Raw genomic sequence first — 16,026 nt, forward strand, 5'->3', positions numbered from 1 at the left:
TAAGCTGAAGATAAGAGAATGAAAATGGGTATTTTTAGGTCTTCCACCTTGAAGAAGTCACACTGACTGTTCAAGAACACGTGCTATGCAGGATTTGATCCAGTACAAACACATCCATACCTTCCTGTTGACTGCGCCAGGTCTAAACCTTACAAACATCACTTGGGTCTGCAGTGCGTGATATGAGCACTCGGTTTCGATCGTGTGGCTGTGCGTATTCAGAACTTGCCTTTTATGTTCTAGGGAGATCCGTGGCTATGACAAGGCAAGAAGTGATCCAAGCTCCATCTAACAGAGAAATCAGGAGTTTTGTACAGGTCTGACACAGAGGACATTTTTCACCCAGTTTGCTCAAGTGCCCATGAACCTTTCGATTAACTGTAGCTAAGGTTTGAGTTTGTGTTCTAGTCTGAGGGACAACCACGGGGAGGAAGTTGGTTTTGTGTTTTGTTGTCCTAGTCTCACTGCAACAGGGAGCTGACATACCTCTAGCTCAAAACAGTCAGATACTGAATTTGGAAACCAATTAGGAAATAAACTGAAATACCTACGCACAGTGAAGGAGCTAACCTCATCCTTTGCTATTAATCTTGTGGTAGTCTGTTGAATTCCAGCAGTATGAATTTGACTGGAGATATGTTTCATTTCTGTTGAAATAAAAATTATTTGCCCTGTCTCCACAGTAGTATTAGTAGGGCTTCCCAGTCAAGATTGAACACTTTCAGTCAAACGCAGACCAACAGATCTTTCTACAATAAATGCGGTGCTTTTTTATTATAATACTTGCTGTACCTCAGTGTTTGTTATTTAAAAAAAAAATACTGTCTGCAATATACTAAATCTGGGATAGGTTTTCCAGTTATCACAAGGTCCAACAGATTGGTTTGTTACTTTCTCTCTAGTGAGTCATGTAGTTCCTTTGTTCTAGTAGCAAAACAGGTGCCTGTAGATGGTAGATACTAGGTATAGTAAATATTGTACCATTAGCCAAATTCCCTGCAGCTTCCAATTTCTCTAACAGAAATGTCTGTTATGTTTTTGTTAAAGACTACACCAAGTCAATGGCAGGAATGGTCCTCATTATTGGACTGACTTTGCTTATATTGACAGAAAAATGTCACATGATATTCAGGCTGTGCTTTCTATTCAACCATATCACTATAGAGGAATGTCAATAAAATCACTTTGTTATGGCACTGTGTGGACTGTCTATTGCAAATAATTTCTTTCGTAGAGGATGCATTTCACTGGAGTGGGGGGATACTGGCACTGGTTGAAGTCCACTGACTTACAGAGTTGCTCTTCCTCTGCCAGGGCAGGATCTTACCCTTTCCAACCATTGCGTTTAGACCTTTCCATTGTTTTTGTTCAATTTCCTAGGTACATGTCTAAAACTTGAGGTTCTCCATGTACGCGTGCATAACCCATGTGCTCTCCTAGACTACCCTAAGACCAGCTCTGCCTTGAAAGCATGTGAGCTTATTCCTCGTTACGGAAAACCTCTGGGCAAACAGGGACAAAGAGGTACATACCTCACTTCCAGAGTCTAATTACTGCATTGCAGGTATGAAATGCAAGTGCAAAGGTGATTTCCTAATAGCATATGCTAGGTCTGCATTAAGTGTTGACAGCAAGTAAGTAGCAGATGCTCTGGCATTCTCAGGATGTCACACCCATCTCCTTACTACTCGTCACTGTAATATCTCAGGCATGTTTCATTAGCACATTCCAGGACAGATTAGCACACCTCAGATATCCAGTCAGCAGACACCTTGCTGACCATACCTGTTTTCTCACATAAACGGCGCCTCATGAGGGATACTGGTAGAAAAAGAACTGCGGGAAAGCAGTTTAAATACGAGCAACTGTTTCATCAGTATCAAACGTGAGCAACTGTTTTACAAGGAAAAAATAAACACCAGCAGAAGACACTCCAGTGAAAATGGTAAGCACGTCATATTGAAGACAGCCCTTACTGAAGACCCGACTGTGTGTTCTTGCAGGCGTGTGAGGAGGGAACGGGGGGAGAAGGTACTTAAAATACTAAGCTACATTTCTCTCAATTTTTCACAAATAAAGGAAGAGAAAAGCAACATCTACTAAAAAGCAGTCACATGATGAGCTACTACTGATCATTAGGGTACTCCAGAGGTGTCGGTTTCTTCAACAGTGGTCCTCTTACGTGTCTGGAACTATGTCTCTTATGAGAACCCGTTTTATGATACATGTTACTGAATTTTTGTTAAATGACACAGTTGAGTCCACCTGAAGCCTCCATACCTACAGCAGATGCCCTTCTGGCATGCCAACAAAACTCCATAAGCCTCTAGGATGTTACAAATCAAAAATAGTCCCTTCCCGCTCTGTGGTACCAAAATCATATTTTTTTTTTTTTTTTTTTGCTAAAGTAGACAATAAATCAGCTTGTAGCCTGACATTCATTCCTGTATAAGAGGACAGATTGGACAATAGCTGTCATTTCTGGAGAACAATGGAGAACAAAGCCGCAAAGGATCCGCTGCGTCTCCTCTAATCATAAATCCTTCTTGGGCTGCAAAGCTACACTCTGTCTTATTATTGCTTTAATTTAATTCTGGTAGCCCTCAAAATTGATTCTGCCTGAAAATACCTTTCATGGGGATATCAAAATGAAGTGTGTGGTTCTGTTTATTTAGTTCCTACCCTCTTGGAATTAAGTGCTGGACAATAAATAAATAAATAAATAAATAAATAAAAATATTATTCTGTCTGAAACAGGAGCCCCAATTCTTATTTATATTAGGCTTTGGTGCAAAGCAGATTTATCCTGCCATAAGCCTACTGTAGCTGAAGCTCCTCCCCACAGAGCCACCCTAGCTCTTCCAGGCCAAGTAGAACAGAAAGCACCAGGGAACACAAAACCCGCACCTAACAATGTTTTTTCTGGAATTGCTGCCTGAATGTCGGATTCCATGTAATAAATTTCCATGATATAAGAAAAACATGTCGCTGAGTGCATCAGTTTTCTGTGTCAGTGATAAACAAGAGCAATACTGAGGTGCCTCGTGTTTTCTTCTGTGAAAAGTAATATGCTGCAGGGACATACCTTTAACTTTAAAAATTTTCAGTATGAAAATAAAAGACTGTTTGGGTTATTTTCTTTCCCAGTTACAAAATCAATCAGTTGTAATGGAAAATGGTGTAAATGCTCTGTAGTGTGATGCTGAAAAGTCTATTCAGTCAGTTTCAACAGCCAGTAGTTGAAGAACTATTGTTAGGCGAGATTTCCTAACGCTGCTTTTCCAGAATTAAAATAGCATGCAAAAATAAATTGCTCATGCTCATATTTTTCTGTTTGCAGCACTTAATATGCCTCAGCCTGTAGACAAAGCAGTATATGTAGCTGTATGCCTCATGGAGCCATCATATTTAGATAACAGATTTTCAGGAATGTGGCTAGGGCAGCACTGGAATCTGCTTAGGATCTTCGTTAGGAGCTGTGATCTGACTCTGGTACCTCCAAGGTATTTCTCAGTATTAAATCTGCAAGTGAGTTTTTAGGAATTACTGGAATTAGTAATACAGATTACTGTGTAAAATTATACTCTCAGTTTGCAAGGATAATGCATTTACTGACAGCTTTGGCATAATTGGCAATTGAATATAAAGTTCCCTGCTTTTGGCCTGTAAGTTAACAGCTTTAATGATTCAAGCATTGATTAACAGAACTGGGACCTTAGAATTTCACCCCTAGTACCACGGTACACAGAGCACACAGCACGGCTTTCAAACATCATAACTGTGTTTCAAATACATATTTTAGCTCTTCTAATGTACAAACTGAGAGAGTTTATCTTTATGCTCTGGGCACAGATATAAAATAAGCAGTGTTGCATCCTGGATTTTGTAAAATATGAAGCCTACCTTATTTGTGAAAGATGAATTAGTCTCCGGGACTGACTTGGCACTGCAGAGAAGCAGTGAAAGTGAGCTGAGGAGCACCCAATATGTTGAGGGACCAGTATGATGCGTTTTCCAACTGGTAAATGAACGTTATTATAACTTATATAAAGCTCATATTCAAATGGAAATTTCTGCAAAATATGAACCTGTGAAAGTATTTGGAAAGGTTATTCTAAGATCTTCCTAGTGCAAGGCTATTCATCTCTCCTGGAAAATGATGAAATCAAATACTAGGAGCAAAAATGAGACTTCTTATTGCCGCATGAGCCTCAGTTTATATTAAATCTTTCACAAATGTAAAAATAATTCTACGAAGCTGGCAATAATAATGCATAGTGCTGCCACTTAGTGGAGCTGTGCTTTCTGTCCTTAAACTGGAAAAGCGAAAATCAGTAAAACTTTGTTGTTGTTGTAGTTTGTAAGAAACTCCAGTCTGTGCAGAAGTCTAGCACAGGACTGGTTTTCAGTGGTGCTGGGTACTCAGAGCTCTTGTTTAAGTGCCTTTACATGATGACGGAAAGAATTTGAGTAGTACAAGAGTGAAGCAACTGAGATGATAAATACATACTCTTCTGGCTGCCTCACAAGCAAAACAATCACATCAAGAAATAAGGGGCATGCAAAATACATGGCTTCATACAAATCTTAGGCAGCCTGCAGAAATGCCGGCTACAGAAGATTGTGTTTTTCTGTGACTACATGAGTTGAAAGGATGAATATAGCACCTGAAAAAAATATCTTAAGCTCTGTGTGCTGAGTTATGGATGTGTAGATTCCATGTTTCTGTTGTAAAGGTACCATGATGACGATCATCATTTAGGGTGATCACGTACAAGTTGCCTGAATGCATTCATTGTGTAGGAAACAGTCCTGTGAAGATCAAGCTGGAGTTAGATGTTATAACTGAGCGTATCTTATGTACCTATACAACGTGTCTTCAGAGTGGAGTTGAAATCACTCTTTCACTCAAGTGCATGCCAACATAAATTGAAAAGGGCATGCTTTTAAACAGAGTACTAGTGGTAGTGTCTTTCACCTTACCTCTTGCTTCTTAGCTTCTAGGTCAAACATAGCTCATGAGAATGAATGCCTTGGCTGCTACTGGCAGAAAATAAAAGATATATTGAAACAGTAAACAGTTAATGTTACCTGTACACACAGAAATCAGTGTTATGCCGTCTAAGTGCACTTGAGCATACAACACCTAATATTTCAGTGATTGCAGACAAATATCCAAACAAAAAAAAGGACCACATATATTTTTTCGGTAAGTAACATATGAGAGTAGCCAACCTAAATATGACTGTTTGCTTATCTGTGAATAAATCAAGCATTGTTCATACACACATACGTTTCTCTCTGTATGGATAGCAGACATAAGCTTATGCTGCAGTATTTAAGACTAAGATGAGTGCTGTTTTAATACACAGGTTAAACTACCATGAGTCCTGAAGGTTATGTTCAGTCTTTCTACAATAAAAATTATGATTCCATATATCAGCTCCATAATATTCTGCTACGGCTGAGCAAATCAAAGTCTCTTCTAGGGCTTGTGCATAGTAAAGTGGGAGAAAACATTATTTTGGTCAGCTTTCAAGATAGTAAAATGTAATTTTTCATTCTGCCACTGTCTTTGCATTCTCTATGTAATTCTGTTTAAGAGTGCAACAGATCCATCTTTCTGTTACATTAAGACACTGAACTTCTGATGCCATTGGTATTTTCTATCCTATGGAAGAAAAATAGATACATTTACATACTGTATGGAATTAACGTTCTTCCAGATAAGAAGAAACAATATATTCAAAATCCTTCATAATTTACATACAAATATATCTGAAATTTATCTGAGTAAAATAACCATATGTGGAAAAAATATAAGCATATATGTTGCATAAAGAACCAATTGGTAGAATCTTAAAGGCATTTAGGCATCTAAAACACATGATTTATTTCAAAATTTGTCTGGAGAACCTTAAATATCCTAAAATATTTTGAGGATGGCCTGTTCATGTTCCTGCATCTGTAATTGCACTCCTTTCCATAAATTTCCTTTGCAGCTTCTTCTTTCTTCTTTTCTTTTCTTTTCTTTTCTTTTCTTTTCTTTTCTTTTCTTTTCTTTTCTTTTCTTTTCTTTTCTTTTCTTTTCTTTTCTTTTCTTTTCTTTTCTTTTCTTTTCTTTTCTTTTCTTTTCTTTTCTTTTCTTTTCTTTTCTTTTCTTTTTTCTTTTCTTTTCTTTTCTTTTCTTTTCTTTTCTTTTCTTTTCTTTTCTTTTCTTTTCTTTTCTTTTCTTTTCTTTTCTTTTCTTTTCTTTTCCTTTCTTTTCTTTTCCTTTCTTTTCTTTTTTCTTTTCTTTTCTTTTCTTTTCTTTTCTTTTCTTTTCTTTTCTTTTCTTTTCTTTTCTTTTCTTTTCTTTTCTTTTCTTTTCTTTTCTTTTCTTTTCCTTTCTTTTCCTTTCTTTTTCTTTTCCTTTCTTTTCCTTTCTTTTCTTTTCTTTTCTTTTCCTTTCTTTTCCTTTCTTTTCTTTTCCTTTCTTTTCTTTTCTTTTCTTTTCTTTTCTTTTCTTTTCTTTTCTTTTCTTTTCTTTTCTTTTCTTTTCTTTTCTTTTCTTTTCTTTTCTTTTCTTTTCTTTTCTTTTCTTTTCTTTTCTTTTCTTTTCTTTTCCTTTCTTTTCCTTTCTTTTCCTTTCTTTTCTTTTCCTTTCTTTTCCTTTCCTTTCTTTTCCTTTCTTTTCCTTTCTTTTCCTTTCTTTTCCTTTCTTTTCTTTTCTTTTCTTTTCTTTTCTTTTCTTTTCTTTTCTTTTCTTTTCTTTTCTTTTCTTTTCTTTTCTTTTCTTTTCTTTTCTTTTCTTTTCTTTTCTTTTCTTTTCTTTTCTTTTCTTTTCTTTTCCTTAGGAAAATGTGACTGTGAAAGTAAGTAAAGAAGTAGAAAAGATCTTAAGAATTAAGTATCTGAAACCTTCCTTTAGTATCAACATACTTTTAAGATAAGAACCTTTTTTCAGGAAACAACATATTTTTCCATAGTAAATGCTTCTGATATTTATCTTCAGATGTAACAATTTCTTGACCACTGTTTAATCTGAGTTTTATTGTTCAGTGGTAAGAGTCTGGCTCTGCTACTACCTTAACTACACTCTGAGTGGAAAGCACATCAGTACGGTAAGTCTTGAACTCTCCATTATTCTACATACAGCTTCTGGAATTTATTCCTAACCTATTTAATTCTGCAAATCTGATTTGGCATTAAGTGAATTAGGGAATTTCAGAGAAGTGCCTTGTCAGCAGTTGTACTCCCATCTGAATCATCACCGATCGATGACTGTGGTTTGGCCTGAATCCTTTCCTGTATGTCGGCCTATTTCCTCATTAGTCTCTTCTCCTTCATGCTCTGGATATTGGCAGGTGGTGGCAAAGAGATTCTGTGCCCTTAATAGAGACAAATTCAGCAAGACTTCTCTCTATAAACAACTGCCACACAGAACAGTTCTCTTAAACACGTACTTGAAGTAAGCCATACAGTGAAGGGCTGGTGACATGAGTTGAGGATGGCCATTCCTCAAGCCGCATCCAGTTACGCTCATTAGTGGAACAGCCACAGGACCAAACCCCATCCTCAGTTAAAAGAGACCGGAAAATACATCTGCCCTGCCAGATCACGATGCGCTAAGAGGCATGCATATTCTCACACCACAGATCCTATAGTCTTTTTTTTTTTTTTTTTTTTATTATCTTCTCTATTATTTTATAATATTCTGTGCAGTAGCCAGAAATAAAAACTTGTCAAGCGTACAAAATAAGTTTGTAACTGTGGACTATAAATACAACTATAAATAACTATAATCAGGGCAAAACTTCAGGATGGATTTATGCTGTGAAGTTTTAAATCCTACAGTCTTTAATCAGCTAATGTAGAAATTTTCTGCCTAGAGAGGCTTCGGAGTCTTCTTCTTGGGAAGACTCCTTTTTTCTCCAAAACCTGCCTGGATGCGATCTTGTGTAACGTGCTCTGGGTGACCCTGCTTGAGCAGAGGGGGTTGGACCAAATTATCTTCAGAGATAGGGACTTTCCTACCTCAACCATTGTGGGATGCTGTGAAACCAGGCCTGACCTTCCTACAGGAGTCCTGTAACCCCACAAGGCAACTGAAACCCAGCCGGACAAATATCTGGGGGCAGTCCCATCCCCGTCAGGCAGGCATTTTGAGCTCAGGCACAGCCGGAGGGGAGCAGCTGGGTGCACCCCAGCTGTCGGAGAGGCTTCTCTGCAGCTTTGCACACCGCTGAGGACAAGCGCAGGCTGCAACGAGGTTCCTCGGGGTGTGCTCAGGGATATGTAGAACCACAGAGTCACAAAGGTTGGAAAAGCCATCCAAGATCATCTGGTCTGATTAAGGAGGTATTGGGGAGGTATTGGGGAGGCAAGGACAATCCCCAGACACGGACTGTATATCTTGAAACAAGACACTGGAACTCATGATAAGGAAGCGGCAGACGGACAGAGAAACAAATGGAAGGACTATAAATCTCAAAATTGGACATTGGAATTCATTATAAAGATACAACAAACGGAAGAATTAGCAACAACCAGCTCTCACAATTAAGAAACGTGCCAATTCAGCAGATTCCTGACCAAAGGTGAAAAGTACACTGTGAGGAAGACTCGGGATCTTCCTCCCAAAGACCCCTGCCCACGTCCCAAAGACCCCTGCCCACAATTCTTGGGAGGCTCTACGCAGGCGCAAGGTGCCAAAAGGCTAATTAGCATGAGAAGCGAGGGAAGGCGGGGATAGGTAATGCATATGTATAGGCGCTTGTAGAATATTGATAGATTGATTGTATAAATTCAAGACTGCTTTCCGCTTTGGGTATGCACGATAGGTGGAGAGATCCCCCGTGCATCCAGCGCTGCAATAAAGAATATACCACTTAAAGGAATTTCGGCTTCGATCTTTGAATCAATCTGGCACCCCAGATGGGACTACCTCTCTGCCGGTCCGCAGGACCCGCTGGGGACAGGACTCCCTAGGGTACCCCCGGGATTTCCCGGAGGGACTCCTTGACTCACCGGATCACTGCGGAGGCAGACAAGGACCCCATCATTGTAAGTGAGTATATTCTTTATTCTGGTTTGGTTTTCTGGTAGACCGGTCGTCTGGGACTGTCCAGTAAGTCGGAAGGTGACTTCTGCAGGACAGTATTTGGTATATACTTTGTGGTTAGTACCACAAGTATATTTGGGGACCTTGAGGTCCATCTGTATCTGGAACTGTCTGTAAGTCAGAAGGTGATCTTCTGCGAGGCAGTGTTTGGTATATACTTTGTGGTAAGCACCATAAGTATATTTGGGGACCTTAAGGAAAGAGCTCGCTTTAAGGTCCATCTGGAATTGTGTTGTTTATTTCGGTTTTCTGACTCATGGAGTATGGTATTTAACTCTGGTTATTGTTACTGTGATTTTGGCTATTTTTCTGGTGGTAACAGTAGGTTCGTGGCATTGTTATAAGAAAGATATCGTTATGGTGTTACACAGTTCGGTTTTCTGACTTATCGCATGTGGAATTTGACTCTGACTATTGTTATTGTGATTTTAGCAATATTGCTGGTAATAGTAGCTTTGTGACATCGCTACTGAAAGATATTGCGTGCCTGTAATTTTGTGAGTGATACGTTTTTGTGATACGCTTTTGTAAGTAACACGTGTATTCTGAAAGTGTAAACTGGAAAATGGGGGGGCGAGTAAGCAGTGAAATTCCTAAGAAAAGTGCGTTAGGATGTGTTTTGAGTCACTGGAAGGATATTGGAGGATCTGCCGGTGGAAGTGTGAACAGGAAAACATTGATAAAATATTGTAAACAATGGTGGCCGCTTTATAAGCTGGAATGTGGAGAAAAGTGGCCCCTAAATGGAACTTTAAACTCTAATGTTTTGCTACAGTTAATGTTGGTTTTGAGAAGGAGAATAGGATGAAATGTTGTATACTGATGTTGTTTCAGCATCTTGGTGGGAAAAGGTACCCCTGACTGAGCCTTTGATGTTGGCATTAGAGAAGTACAGGCTGGAGAAAGATAAAGGAAGTGTTAAAAGGGTTGTTGAAAGTGTTAAAGGTATTCGAAGTTGAATGAGCAGGGAAAGAGGATGTAGGAATGTTAATAGTTCTGCCTCTGCTCTAGGCAGAGATCTTAAAATCATGGGTGTTAGCCCTTTGGGGCAAATGGATCATGATGGGTCCGAGAGAGAGTTGTTATGGAAACAGAAAAACAGTTAACTCTTAAAACAACCTGAGTTCATGTGCGAGCTCAGATTACCGATGGGACCGCTCAGGGAACTGTGGACAACTGCATTCCCCTGACCGACCCCACTGAGACCCTAATCATCCCTAAAATTATGAACGGCTAAGTAAATACTAAAATCTGGATGAATTGGGAATTGAGAATATGCTTCCAACAAGGTCTAAAAGAAACCCCTATGGAATTTTTGGACCAACTCTGAAATGTAATGAAAATAAATAAATAAATAAAACAAAACGGTTTGGACCTGGCTTCGGAGGACAAATTGACTAGCCTTTTTCTAGGGTAATCATTGGTCCCTGATTTCAACAGGAATAACGGGGACCTGGGGAATCTACCCTAGCGGATCCTCCACTGATTATAATGAAGCTAGGGGAGGAATGGAAGTGAAATTTCTTATTGATATGGGGCAACGTATTCAGTTCTAAATCAAGCATTAATGCCTTCACAGAATTATTATGTTAGGGTAAAAGGTGTGTTGTGGTTTAACCCGGCTGGCAGCTAAACACCACGCAGCCGTTCGCTCACCCTCCCCCTCCCTCTCTGAGACGGGGGAGAGAAATGGAAAGTGAAGCCCGTGAGTTGAGATAAAGACAGTTTAATAAGACATAATAATAATACCAGCTACTAGGAAGAAAATTAACTCTATTCTAACTGAAACCAGGACAAGGTGTAACCGAAAAGGCTTATTTTTGTGAACCTTTGAAGTACAAGTTAGGGAAACAATGGGGCATACACAGACTTTTATATACGCCTAACTCCTCATGGGCACTCTTAGGTAGAGATTTATTAGAGCAATTAGGAGCAGAAATTGTCGTTGAAAAAGGGAAAATGAAATTAAGAATAGGAGGAGAACAACTAATAAATGTGTTAAGCTTGGCACTAATACAAACTGACCCTAAAAGTGAAATACCTTTAGAGATCACAGATCAATATGTCCAGGAGTTTGGGCTACCGAAGTCCCTGGAAGAGCAAAAATGTGACCTTAATAATTATTAAATTAAAGCCAGGAGAGAAACCCGTTAAGGTTAAGTAATATCCTTTGAGGATAGAAGATAGGAAAGGAATTAAAGAGATAATTGATAGATTTATACAGTATGGATTATTGATTGAATGCGAATCAGAATACAATACACCCATATTGCCAATTAAAAAGGCAGATGGGAAAAGATATAGGCTAGTTCAGGATCTGAGGGCCATAAATAAGATCACTGAGGATATACATCCAGTAGTGGCAAACCCTTATACTTTGCCGACTAAATTAAAGAATAGTCAAGTCTGGTTTACCGTACTGGATTTAAAAGACGCCTTCTTCTGCCTAGGCTTAGCCACAGAAAGCCAAAACCTATTTGCCTTTGAATGGGAAAATCCCAATTCAGGCAGAAAAGACGCAGCTTACGTGGACATTACTACCTCAAGGATTCAAGAATAGCCCCACTATTTTTGGAAACCAATTAGCAAGGGAACTCGAAACATGGATGCCTCCGGACACTGAAGGTGCTTTGTTACAATATGTAGATGATCTCTTAATAGCTACCGAGACTAAAGGGAGCTGTATTCAATGGACTATAAGTTTTCTTAATTTTCTGGGTTTAAAATGGATATCAAGTCTCTTGACAGAAAGTCCAGCTGGCTCAACAAAGTGTGACCTATCTGGGATTTGAAATTTCGGGAGGACAACGAGAACTAGGAACTGAACATAAGGAAGTCATTTGCCGGACTCCAGAACCTCAAACGGTAAAGGAGCTACAAACCTTTTTAGGAATGACAGGTTGGTGTCGCCTTTGGATTTATAATTATGGACGATTGGTAAAGCCTCTATGTGAATTGATAAAGATTAACCAGTCAAAGTTAGTCTGGACTGGAGAAGCACAAAAAGTCTTTAAACAAGAATTGATGATTTTAAAATATCAAGCAATATTAGTAGAACTAGATGATGTGGAAATTGTGGTCACTAACGTCGTAAATCCAGCTTCTTTCCTTAGCGGAACTCTGGATGAACCTATAACTCATGATTGTATAGAAACAATAGAGACTGTGTATTCTAGTCGACCCAATCTTAAGGAAGAACCTTTAGAAGATGCTGACGAATCTTGGTATACTGATGGGAGCAGCTTTGTGAAACAAGGACAACGTAAGGCAGGATATGCTGTTACAACTGCTCAACAGGTAATCGAGTCTAAACCATTACCCCCTGGGACATCCGCCCAGAAAGCAGAGATAATTGCTCTTACACGAGCACTGGAACTAGCAGCAGGAAGGAAAATAAGTATTTGGACAGACTCTAAATATGCATTCGGCGTGGTACATGCTCATGGAGCGATATGGAAAGAACGTGGATTGCTGACTGCTCAGGGAAAACAAAAAGAAAACATGCTGAAGAAATTTTAAAATTGTTACAGGCTGTAAAACAATCAGAAAAGGTAGCTATGATGCATTGCCAAGGACACCAAAAGGGAAACTCTGATTTTGAAATTGGAAATCGATTGGCAGATCAGGAGGCTAAACAGGCAGCTGAAATAACTGAGGTGAAGGCATTGTCTTTAATACCAGACGGTAAAATCCAAACTATATATATGAACCAAAAAGCCAAATTATACAAAAGAAGACTTAAAATTAATTGAAGATTTGAAAGGTAAAATGAAACCAGATAGATGAGTATATTTAAAAGATAACTGTGTAATAATACCCTCTAATTTGATATGGCCCATAGTTCTTACAGAACACAATAAAACACATCGGGGAGCTGACACATTGCATAAGAGCCTGAGTCAGACATTAGTGGAACAAAATTTATATACAACAATAAAACAAGTAACTCAACAATGTAGCATTTGCTTACACAATAACCCCAATACCAAGAATAGAATAAAATTTGGAATAATCAGTAAAGGAAATTATTCGGGGCAACTGTGGCAAATTGATTTTTCAGAACTCCCTAGAAAAGGGGGGTATTGTTATTTACTGGTTCTGACTGACATGATTTCAGGAAGGCCTGAAGCCTTTCCCTGTCGAACAAACAAAGCAAGAAGAAGTGGTTAAAGTCTTGTTAAATGAAATAATACCATGCTTTGGGATTCTAGTAGCAATGTCTTCTGATAGAGTTTCACATTTTTGTGTGCAAGTGGTACAACAGATAAGTAAGATTCTAAAGATATTCTAAAGACAACTGCATACTCTTTATAGACCGCAGGCAAGTGGACAGGTAGAAAAAATGAAACATTTAATTAAACAACAAATAGCTAAAATCGGACAAGAATCTAATTTGTCATGACCTCAATCCCTCCCTTTAGCATTACTTAGAATTTGAGTTAAACCTAGAATAAAAGGGAATTTGAGTCCCTTTGAAATCTTATATGGAAGGCCGTATCCATTTCTATTTAGTGGAGAGGATCGAACGCAGTTAGGATTAGAATATTTATATGCATATATAACTGAACTTCAGAAATAATTAAATAAAGTACATAAATTTGTTCTCAGGACCTGGGCTAGACGGTTGGATCAACCAATCCACCCTTTTAAGCTCAGGGATTATATATATAAAGACTTTTTCAGGACAACCCCTAGAGGAAAAACGGAAGGAAAGTGGACGGGACCATACCAGGTATTACTGACAACACACACCGCCATTAAGATTAAGGAGCAAGCAGCTTCGATCCACCATTCAAGGGTGAAGAAGGCCCTGGCGAGGATATGGACCACCACTCCAATTGGACCAACAAAATTATGGTTTTCCAGATCCTAATGATTGCAGGGGTGTGGTTCTCAGATTCGGGGTGGGCAGTTTGGGATGAGAACTTACACCTGTCCCTGATACAAACAATTTCTCAAGTAATTAATAAGACAAACTGTTGGGTATGCACCCATCTGCCACAGCATGGGAATAAGGGTGTATCGTTAATCAGGATTCCCTTGCCTGCAAACTTACCTTGGACTAATTTGTGGGAAAACACATCTTGGGGTCAAAAATATGAAGAAGTTTTGGAACTAGAAGTTAGTAGCTTCGTGCCATTGGAATCTTACTATGTATGTGTACAAAGGTGTAACCCGCCTAAGGGTATGGGAAAACAGGATTGTATAAATACGGGTACTACTTATGTGGGAAATCAGACATCTTGTAATCAAACAATTGATATTAGTACGACTAGCGGCTGGGCAAATTCAACCAGCTGGCCGGTTCCAGAAGGAAAAGGGTGGTATTGGCTATGCAATGATACAGCCCGTAAGGTCTTGCCCGAGAACTGGAAGGGAACTTGCACTCTTGGAGCAGTAGTCCCCAGTATGACAGTACATGATGTAGTGCCTCGAGGTTACTTGAGAAATCATATCTGGAGAATTAGACAAAAAATTAACAATCCATTGATAGAGAGACACACTGCTTTTCATAGTTTTGTTCGATGGTTTATCCCATGGTTAGGAGTGAATGAATTGGAAAAGGCGATAGTTAATATTTCTGCAATTATAGAGAAGTTAGAAAACAAAACTCTGGATGCTATAAAGGCTCAACAAGAAGAGATATCTAGTTTATCACAGGTACTATTACAAAATTGGATGGCCCTAGACTTGTTACTGGCCGCTCAAGGGGGAGTCTGTACAGTAATAAATACAAGTTGCTGTATATATGTAGATCAGAGTGGAAGGATCTCTACCGACCTGGAAGAAATATGGAAGCAGACAAGGGTCCTACATGAGATCAGTAAAGATGATCTTTCATGGAGTTTTAGTGAAATATGGAATAAGTTAACCGCCTGGTTGCCCAACTTCCAATGGTGGAAACAAGTGTTCATTGCTCTAATCACATTAGTAGTGTTAGGAATATTTGTGTGCATGTTGTTTAGATGCCTGCTTTGTTGTGTTACTGTAAATAATGAAAGTATCTGATGCAAAAGAATTTGCATGGGAAAAGAAAAGGGGGGATTGATTAAGGAGGTATTGGGGAGGTATTGGGGAGGCAAGGACAATCCCCAGACACGGACTGTATATCTTGAAACAAGACACTGGAACTCATGATAAGGAAGCGGCAGACGGACAGAGAAACAAATGGAAGGACTATAAATCTCAAAATTGGACATTGGAATTCATTATAAAGATACAACAAACGGAAGAATTAGCAACAACCAGCTCTCACAATTAAGAAACGTGCCAATTCAGCAGATTCCTGACCAAAGGTGAAAAGTACACTGTGAGGAAGACTCGGGATCTTCCTCCCAAAGACCCCTGCCCACGTCCCAAAGACCCCTGCCCACAATTCTTGGGAGGCTCTACGCAGGCGCAAGGTGCCAAAAGGCTAATTAGCATGAGAAGCGAGGGAAGGCGGGGATAGGTAATGCATATGTATAGGCGCTTGTAGAATATTGATAGATTGATTGTATAAATTCAAGACTGCTTTCCGCTTTGGGTATGCACGATAGGTGGAGAGATCCCCCGTGCATCCAGCGCTGCAATAAAGAATATACCACTTAAAGGAATTTCGGCTTCGATCTTTGAATCAGGTCCAACTATCATCCTACCACCAGTGTCACCCACTAAACCATGTCCCCAAGCACCACGTCCAACCTTTCCTTGAACACCCCCAGGGACGGTGACTCCACCACCTCCCTGGGCAACCCGTCCCAGTGCCTGACTGCTCTTTCTGAGGAGAAACACTTGGAGCTACCACTGTCTTGTTTGCACCTCCCTCCAGCCCACCGGTGTCCCCACCTACACTCTGAGGCTCCCTTCCCCCAGGGCCATGCCCTTTGTGTCCATCTCTGCCATTTTCCCCTCAGGCTTCGCCCTGCTCCCTACGCTTCTTC

This window comes from Anas platyrhynchos, chromosome 2 (genome assembly GCF_047663525.1).
Source record: "Anas platyrhynchos isolate ZD024472 breed Pekin duck chromosome 2, IASCAAS_PekinDuck_T2T, whole genome shotgun sequence".
NCBI lineage: Eukaryota > Metazoa > Chordata > Aves > Anseriformes > Anatidae > Anas > Anas platyrhynchos.